The sequence below is a fragment of the Zeus faber genome, assembly GCF_960531495.2.
Source record: "Zeus faber genome assembly, chromosome: 3".
In the NCBI taxonomy this organism is placed as follows: Eukaryota; Metazoa; Chordata; class Actinopteri; order Zeiformes; family Zeidae; genus Zeus; species Zeus faber.
The window spans coordinates 17,407,651-17,417,625 of NC_137190.1; positions in this window are offsets into that span (position 1 = coordinate 17,407,651).

Consider the following 9,975-nt stretch of genomic DNA (forward strand, 5'->3'; position numbering starts at 1 on the left):
TACTATTGAGTTATGCTTGACAAAGGGACTGATGGAGTGACATAGTGTCATTAAAGCTTCAGTACAAGCATTTTAAAATAGTTTCTTAAGAGGGCCAGCTTATTTAAACGTAAATTGTAGGGGAGCCAAGCATTTTACCAAACTGAGTAATGTATCTCAGCACTTGCATGTGAATGTCAAAAACAACACCAAATACCCTTAATTCTGTACAAAACAAAAGTGTGTATTTACAGTTTGTTTATGAAACAAACAAAGGAGCTTAGTCCACACATTTATTCATATTTCAAACCAAGCCCAAAATTCAATAAATTCCAAACAAATTAGGCCTGTTATACTGTGGCAGATGGAAAATCCATCGGATGGCCTGTTATGTTATGATCGCTTCTCACCTGCTGCTACACTCAACACTTAAACGTGTAACTTCATATCAAGTCATTTCAATGCAAAAGAAATTGCCCCAGCCGTGAACACACCCAGCAACCAGCAGTGTTCTGCATGCAGTATATGTGTCTTATCAATGACTAGTGGCACTTTTTTGACTTAGCAAGAGCTGTTAGGTTAAGTTAAGTTAGGCTCATAAGAAGCGAGAGCAATCCTCAGACACCGCAGGTGGGCGCTTGTAGGGGAGGCACGAGTGTTTGTTTTTATTGCATTTGTATGTGACGAGCTGGACTTGCGTGAACTTCAATACCTACTGGTATTTGGGGACTGGACCTGATTAAGTTTCACCCAAAACTGCTCGCATCCCGCGGATTGAAGCGCCCGCTGTAATTCAGATGACGCTCACGCCGTCCCTCAGCTGTCGCTGCAGGGAGCCTTCGCCGGGTGACGCCAGCACCTGTCTGGCTGTCGCTGCCAACGCTCCTCCTGCGTCGACGGCAAACGGGTCATCGGTGAAGTGCGTCACCCCTGTGGGTGTATGGACGTCGCCGATCCTCGCGGCAGAAGTCCGCGCGCAGCTTGTCAGTGAATTCTGTCGTCGCGGGGGGACGGGTCATCTACGCCGATGAGGTTTGGATTCACTTGCGCCGTGTTGGAAAGCGCTGACTTTTTCGTGAGAGGCAGATCACGGGGAAAAAAAAAACAAAAAAACTCAGACTTCCTGTGTCTCACATGTCTTTTCTTTGCCCTTGCGATTGCAGATGAATCCCCTCGAAATGATGGAAAATGTCAGTCAGAAATCACACCCCCGCCACGTACCGCTCATCTAGCCTTTGGGATAGAAACGGGGACGCCTTCTGATGACGGCAGCGGCGGAGAAGGGCAACTATCTCATGTCTGAGTTGGCAAACTCTTTTGAGTGCGTCACCCTCACGGAGCCCTCTAACGTCCTTGTGTAAGAGTAAATCACTGAGCTCAGCTGACATGTCTGATAAAAGTTTGGGAACAAGCGGCGCTGCAGACTTGATGTGGCTCTGATGAAACTCATCATCGACATGATACTATCCATTGTGCCTCTCAACTCAACGCTGAGTTTTGGACCGGGTACAGAGCTAAATTGCTAGTGGAGCCCATCCATCACCGGCTCGTTGCATGTCTACCCCTGCACTCGTGGAAAGATGAGACAATCCTGTCAAAATGTATTTCACCCCGTTGTTTGTCCCTCCAACGCCGCTAGGGCCGGCGTGTTTTTTACGAAAGCGCTCGCCACCAAAGAATCCCACGTAGTGATAGAGTTGGGACTCATTGATTTTTCTCTTTTTCAAAGTAGACAGCGGCATGTTGACGGTGTTTGCTCGCTTGCGGGCGAGGGCAGGCGGGGTCTCGCTGGGTTGCACCATGTGCTGGACTGCATGTAGGGAGTGTGCAAAGGGGCGGGACAACGCGGATAAAGAGATCTCCTATTGCAGGATTGGAGTGCATCCTGGCCCAGAAACAAGTTTTTCATCCGGGATAATTGCTATAATAATCGGATGTTTGACGTTGAAATAAATCAATCAAAGGGCCGGCTAAAACCATCGACGGGCCAAGTGTGGCCCGTGGGCCGTGTATTGAATAGCCCTGCTTAAGTATATACTTTGTAAAACTCCCAAGATTTTTTTGGGTGATCTAAAACTAATACTTTTGAGAAAATTGTTCTTGACAATTAGACATAACAACAATTAGATGGACATAAAACCTGTGTACATGCACTTGTTGTGTATGTAAGATAGGAGATAATAATAATACTAATACCACTGCTGCTACTTCTACTACTACTACTACTACTACTACTACTACTACTAATAATAATAATAATTATAATTATAATAATAATACAAAAATAGTTATAAAATAATTATAACAAAATCAATATAATAATAATAATAATAATAACAATAATAATAATAATAATAATAATAATAATAATAATAATAATCATAATCATAATCATAATCATAATCATAATAATTGTTATTGTTATTATTGTTATTATTGTTATTATTATTATTATTATAAAACAATAGTAATAAAATATAAATAACAAAAACAATATAATAATAATTTAATAATGATAATTATACCATAATAATAGCTTTATGACAGCAGTTATTGCTGAAGGAACATTTACTTTCTTGTGTTCCAGTTGCGTTTGTGTGTCGGTGGAGACATGATGGTCTGAAACGAGCAGCCATGCAGCTTCCCGGCATGGCTGGGGCAGAGCGGTGAACGCTATCAGTATCTCTGTTTCTGTTTCTGCCTCTTCCTGCCGCGGCTCGGAGCAGCACCATACCTATCTTATCGAGACCTCATCGCTGTGAGGCCTCTCTGTACCCACACCGCTCCCACACAGAGACCAAGTGTGAAGGGTTGCTTCCTGTTTGTTTGATCTCAGAGCCGATGCGGCCCCTCCTTACGTCAAGCGAACCAGACGAGCCGAGAGCTGAAACCGGACAAATCCTTCGCGAGTCATTTCTGAGGAGATGAATCTCAAAAAAAGAGGTTAACTTTTCACGAAGAGCTGTGACTCAACCGCAGGAGAAAGCCAGAGAGGAGCCCAAGCCGAGCACAACTTATGGACGGAGCAAAAACACGAGAAAGAAAGTCGATTTCTGAGATATTTGTCCGATGGGACTGGTTGACGGGCGGATGAAGTAGAAGCACGGAGGTCGGGGTGGTGCGTAGGCCTCCGTCTCCCCGGCGCATGCATGTCTCCGTGGGAGTGCGAGAGAGAAATCATTTGGGTTATGAGAAGAAAGACCGCGTGATGGAAGGGAGGTGCGGAAGCCAAGGCGGAACCGCGGTGTGTCCGAGAAAATGAGTCTGGTTCTTCCTCCATCAGCGCTAATAGAAACACGCGCGCGGCCATTACGGAGTAGGTGTCGGAGAATAAATCATCTGACGGGCGCCTTTTCAAAGCCTCACCCTGTCAAATCTAATCTTACCTACCTTACCCCACCCTACCTCGGCCCTCTCCCCCCTTCCTCCCCCTGTCTCCTCTCCCGTCCCCCCCCCCCCCCCCCTTGGTAGCAAAGCCGTTTGCCGCCTCAGGCAAGGGCTGGAACACCAGAGCAAAGTCACCGATTCTCGACGCCGCCATCGCGTCTCTTTCCCAGAGTCCAAGGGGGCCGCTTGGAGGGTGGGAAAGCCGTCAGTTTGGCTCGGCCCGTCGGCTCGTTTTCCCTTTTTTCCCCCGACAAACAAACAACTTAATGTGTTATTTTTCTTTTAATAGAACGTTCTTCGGTTCCTTGAGAAGTGGGCAGGAAAACATGTTAATAGTCTCCACTGAAGTGACCACTGCAGCGAGCGAACTTCGATGAGAACCGCCTCGTTCTCGTCTCCGCCGTGTCTGTCGCGCAGTGTGGTTTTCACCACAAGACACATTCCCCGCCCTTCTGGGAGCCATAAGGCAAGACGGGGCGACCAGACAAAAGCTGGTCCGAGGCTCCAAACCATAGGGAACGCGGTGAATAGTTGCCCCGAAAACACAGAAAAACCGAAGGAAAACATGGAATAACCGATCCTGTCCCGTCGCCCCGTTGAGGACCTGCGATGCTCTTCGTATGGCTGAGCTTCGGAAGGGATGCAGTTTTTTTGTTCGCCTCCGGTGACATACGTCTCCAAAATGGCTGCGTGTGAATTGGCAGGGCTTGTGATATGTGAGAACTGTTTCACACCGAATTGCACTTCCGTTCTCACTTAAGGACAAGCCCAATTGATCGGTCGGGGGGGGGGGTGGAGAAAGGCCCCGCGTGTATGTGTGCGCGGGGCCCACGGTACCCCCCCCCCTCCGGTCCCCGAGGCGGGCTGCTTCCGCGGGGCCGCAAGGTGTGAGACAGCTCGGCCCGCTGACGGACAGCCCCGGATCGGGGGGGGATAGGGTGTCCGTCCTCAGTGCCAGCGCAGCGAGAAGCGATAAACACCGGCAACCCGATCCAGAGACAAGAGATGCCCCTGCCTCAACGGAATCTAAACCTCATGCAACCTCTATCCCCTTTCATCCGGGTCCAGACTGACTCTGGCCTCCGCCTCGGCCCGCTCCTGCCCTCCCCGGCCGCGACGCCAAGAGACGAACCGGTTGAGATTTAGATTGCCTTTTTCCTCAATCTTAGCGCGAGTCCATCGCGTTCTCAATCTGTTTGCCGCCTCGGCCTCCGTGGACGGACGGGGCCCGCTCGGCTGCTATTGTTCCAAAGACTTCTCCCATTCAATATTCCCCTCCCGCCAACAGGACCTTTTTTGGGTTCTTTCTGGGTCGGGAATATTTATGGGAAGTCAATTTTTTTTATTTTATCTGTTTTTATTGCTACTCTTGTGCAAGAAAAAAAGGCCCCCATAGAGTGGCCGGTCCCCGCCGCGGCAGTAATGGCAATATAAACATGGGAAAGTAATTTGAATTCTAACAAAGTGGAGATTAGCCAGTGACAGTTTGTGGCATGGGCGATTATTTCTAAAATAATCCTGTTTTGATATGCATCGGCGTCCCGGCAGGAATTTTCAATTTGTTTTTCCATTGCAGCATGTAAACAAGCTCTAGTGTCTCCTTATCGTGGCGTCGCACGGACAAGGAAAGAGCATTTGTCTGCCCCCCCGCCCCCCCACCATCTCTCCCCCAATCCCTCCCCCCTTCCCTTCTTCCATCCCACCATGCACCCCCCCGCCCTCCCCCCCATCCCCCCCATCCAGCATCTGGTTAGAGTCACTAAGCAGACTCGCTTGTCTTCAACAAGTCTCTTTATCCATGGCAGGTGGGGGGTTTTATGTGTGTACCTGCAAGTCATTTGCAAACATGAAGTGCTCAGAACGCCCGTCCTGAATATGTTCTGCTTGAGGAGTTCTGCCCATTCCGCCGTCTGAAAAGGCAAATATGCAGCCTGGCAAAATGCGCCCACCCCCCAAAAGGAGCTGTCCTACCTGCAGACCTGGGGCCTGTGATAAATGTTTATACTGTTGATTGTCACCTTGGGAGTTTTGGAGAGAATTGCCCTTTTACTGGAATTACCCCCATAAAAATAAAATAAATAAATAAATAAGTCAACTTCAATTTTCAAGTTGAAAAAATCTTTTCCAAAATATAAACGAACAACAAAAGGGCGCTTCCGCCGATTGTTGTTCCGACCGTTTTTTTCCCCCCGCCTCCGCCGGTCTGCACCTTTTGATTTGATTGCATTTTGTGTTGCATCAGCGGAGGTTGTCCAGCCCTCGGAAGTACAAGGGCAGCAAGATGGCGGCTGTTTAATTCAACCCTTCTTTCATGTGGATGGAATGCCGCGCGGCTATTTATCCCTCTCTCTGATTGATTACTTTCTTCCCGAAGCTAATCAGCATGTAACTCATTGTGTCTTAATGTTTATGGGGATTACGGACGGATAAACATTCTAATCCCAACCGTGGTCCAGGACTTCCAATTACCACGCGCACAAAAAAAAAAGAACATAGATTTACCCTATTAATGCGATATAAGCCAACGGGCGTCCCACTGCGGCGCGTTTTTACCAAACGTACACCTGGCTACACCCACACATATCAACCTCCCTCTGAGGCCCCGCTGGGGATTCGGGGGTAACACCGACGGCTGAGGGGTTGAAGGTGACCGGCCAAACAGGCTGCGGTCACGGCCGTGACAAAGCCTTTCCAATGCTCTGAGAAGGAGGAGAGAGAGAGAGAGAGAGAGAGAGAGAGAGAGAGAGAGAGAGAGAGAGAGAGAGAGAGACAGAGAGAGGGAGAGAGCGAGGGAGCAGACAAGGTTGACGTCCAGTCTGTGCTGACGTTCTAAATCAATCGGGGATGGATCGCTTACACCCGGTAATCATTACAACCGGTACGAGTGTTTTCAGGTGGAGCCGCGGAATGACTCGCAACCGCCCAAAGACCAAGATCGTCCCGATTGAGCGCTGCCCCGAGCCGCAGCAAACAAAAATAACCTTCCTCACCCCTCTGACGCCCCCTTTTACCGTCCACCACATTGGAGGATGCGGAAAGAAGCGGCTCTCCGCTTCCCCACATCCTCCGCTCATTAATCTAGTCTAATACATTTCAAGCGCAGGGCTGCTTTCTGAGGCAGGAGCAAGCAGGCCTTAAATTACAATGCAGAGGAGCCGAATCATTATTACTACCTTTAATGTTCCCAATCTAATTGAGGCATTAATTTAAGTGGAATCTCCGGCATGGATTATTCACAACTGCTTTTTAATTTAGAAGGGCCATCAGTGGAAATATTCTGAGATCAGAGAGAAAAAGGCTCCGCCGCCGTTTTCCCCCCTCTTTGCGGCTTTATTAAAGCCCCCGGACGCCGCCAGGGTATCACAGGGGGATGAGACACGGGAGGAGAACGCAACCCTGGTACTTTGCAAACACAACAACCAATAAGGAGTCGCTCTCGTTTGCAGTGTTTTATTTTTTTCTTTTTTCTGCAGAAACTGTTCTACCATACCATAATAAACCCTGCGGGCAAGATGTCTCGGTTACAAGAGCAAAAACATTTTGCAAACAACATTTAGCACCAATTAACAATCAAGCAGATGAAATACATCTATATTGTAATAAAATAACATGTAGCATCTACTGTAGTCAGATTGATAACACAAATGTTGAACAAATATTGTCTAGTGAAATAACCTTGAATTATATATTTCAACATAGCACTTACTACTACTACTATCACTGTATATTATAACCACACACTGTTAACTAGATACTAACATATCTATAATAGAACATACTGGTACTGCATTTGACCTTCCCATACTGGGGTCATAAATTAGTATGGTGCTACTCCCTGCTAACTTCTGTTTATGTGTATAATGTGTTTTATTCCATTTGTATGTATTTTTGTCTCTTTTTTGGTGTGTACTCTTCTGTCAACGTCTGTTGAATCACCTGAATTTAAGATGAGACTGAGAAGATATATATATATATAAACATAAGACTATAAGACTATATATATAGTATAAAACACCAGCCTGATCCAGCCGGAGCTGAGCTGCAGCAATAGCGTCCCCGTCCCCCGTGGCCCCGGAGCCGGGCATGGCGAGCCATCTGGAGGTGGAGGCAGGGTTTGTTGGGGGGTGTTGAAACAGAGTGGTACATGCCTCCACCGTGCTGCCGACCATCTGGCTTGGCAGCACGCTGGAGCACTAACTTTGAGCCGTCCTGCTCTAGAGGCAAAGGGAAAAGGAAAGGAGCCCGAGCGATTGGGAGAGGAATGGCCGGTCAGCGAGCAGGGCTCCCAGGATGGAGCTGATTGGCTGCCGTGCTGCTGCTACAGTTCAGCACTCCAGAATAGTGACGCAAGACTCGCAAACGATTTGTTCAAAGCGAACAAATCTTTCAAATGACTCAGGAGTCAGGAGTCACTCCGCCAAAAAGAGTGGGCGAGCGAGTCAATCTACCACTCACAAATGGAAAATAATTACTGAGGATTAAATTAAAGTCCAAGGCAAAAAGTGCCAAGGGATTTGCCGCAATTCATATTGAATGTGACAGATTTACACTCACACTACACTGCATTCCATCAAAATGAATAATTTTGACAGAAGTAAATAATTTTTGTGATTCACACTTTGCATTTCTCCGCCAAAATAATTTAGGCTAAAGGATTTCCGGGATCCACAGTTTGCGTCAGCCTTGGAATCAGACGAATCCGTGAGCTCATGTTTGATTTGCTCTGCAGAATACGTCTAGCCACCCTCCCATTCACACAGATTTCCACCCGACCTTGCCGGGGTCAGATCAATCACAACCGTTTTATAAGATGAAGTGGGTTTGATACGATGATGATGCAGAGGAGAGCTGTTGCCGCACCTTGCCAAGATGGCTGACGTGGAGCGGTCTGTTGAATCCGCTATCACGACAGTATTAAACGAACTGGACGATATATTTTCTCAAAAAAGCTTTTGGTGATAAGAGAGACGTGCTGCCGTACTTCCGACAGGATTTGGTAAAAGTTGAATTTACCAACTCACTTGCCCAGCGCTACGTCACTCGTTGCCTCACTGATTGGTTGAAGCTCTATCCAACTGCGTCCAGAGACATTTTTGTTCGTGCCTGTGGTAACGCCCTTCGGAAATTAAAAATGAATGGGGCCATTCCAGACTAATACACATTTGAGACAAGTCTGCCGATGCCAGGCTAAGTTTGTATTCTTCCGCCTGAATAAATAATTGTGCCGGAATGAAATGATATTTGTGAGAATCCCGCTCACAACTCAGCGCCGACCGACTCTTCCGACCTCGATCACAAGGAGCCGTCCCTCGCTCAACAGAATCAACCGGACGAAGAGTCCAAAAAATCGAACGACTCTTTTTACTGAGCAACTCGTCAGGTACCGAATCTCAAAAAAGGACGCAAACCTTTCAGCGCTGCTCCAGGGAGTACTCCTCACGTTATGGAGTTGTGTGTACAGGTCTTCACCTGGGCACCTTTGTACCTGTTGAATTTTCACCAGTAATCCATGAGAGGCAAGGTTATTTGTGGAGCCCATTTCATATATTTCCTGGGTAATTCAAATAGCTTTACCTATGGCATGAAAGGCGTTATATAAAAGCAAAATATTATCAAAGGCTTCACAGGCTTAAAAAAGAATAATAAATACCTCCTAATACAACAGATCAGAGGTTAAATTGCATTTTGAACCATCTAAAAAAATGTAAAAACTACTGAAGGTACAGCTATTGTTACTTTAAAGCGTGATGCAGCTGTGCCTCTATACTGTATAAGTAACGCATTGTACATACATCGTACGCGTGCAATGTGCGAGAGAAAGAGACGGCGAGAGGCAGAGCGAGACAGAGACAAAGACAGAGAGAAGAACTGGAGAAGAAACAGAGTAACAAAGCCAAGAAGAGGAGGATGGAGAGGGTTTCTTTGTGTGGCCAGACCCCGGTCTGCATTACTTAAGACGGCCAAGTGGAGGTATCCACTTCCCCTTAATATTTTATCGTTTCCTCCGAGGGGGTCCTATGGTCCTGGCTGAGCTGCGTGTATAGCCTTTCTCTTCCTCTCTTCCTCTTCCTCGCGCCTCCTCTCCTTCCACTTTGCCGCGCTATCGCCTTTATCTCCATCGCGGCCATTGATCGGCGCGGACGCGCGGTTCGACCCCCGGCGTGCTCCCCCGTCGCCCGGCGTCCGCCCGGGGAGGGCTGGGGGCGGGGGTTTCGTTCGGACACCTGGAGGGAGCAAGGGGAGGGTGCGGTGCGGCGCGGCGTATCGATCGCCGATCATCTAGCTGAGCCTACGACCAACAAGTTCGACAACGAGCTCCTGGTTCCCTCGGGAGGAAACAGCTGAAAGCATGAGCCCCCCCAAAAAGAGCACTTCAGTTTTTGAGGTGCTCCTAGGTAGGGATGGATGCGACTCTAAAGAGATTCCTGTAGGGAAATATTTCGCCGCGAATATATTTCAGCGGGTTCCCCTTTTTCAAACACACCATCAACCAAATAAGGTGTAAAACAAAGGCACTTCCGTTTCGGACCGCGTGCACACAAACTCATCGTTCATGCTGATATCACAAGGTCAGAGAGCTCCCACACTTTCCGTACTGGCAATCAGGAT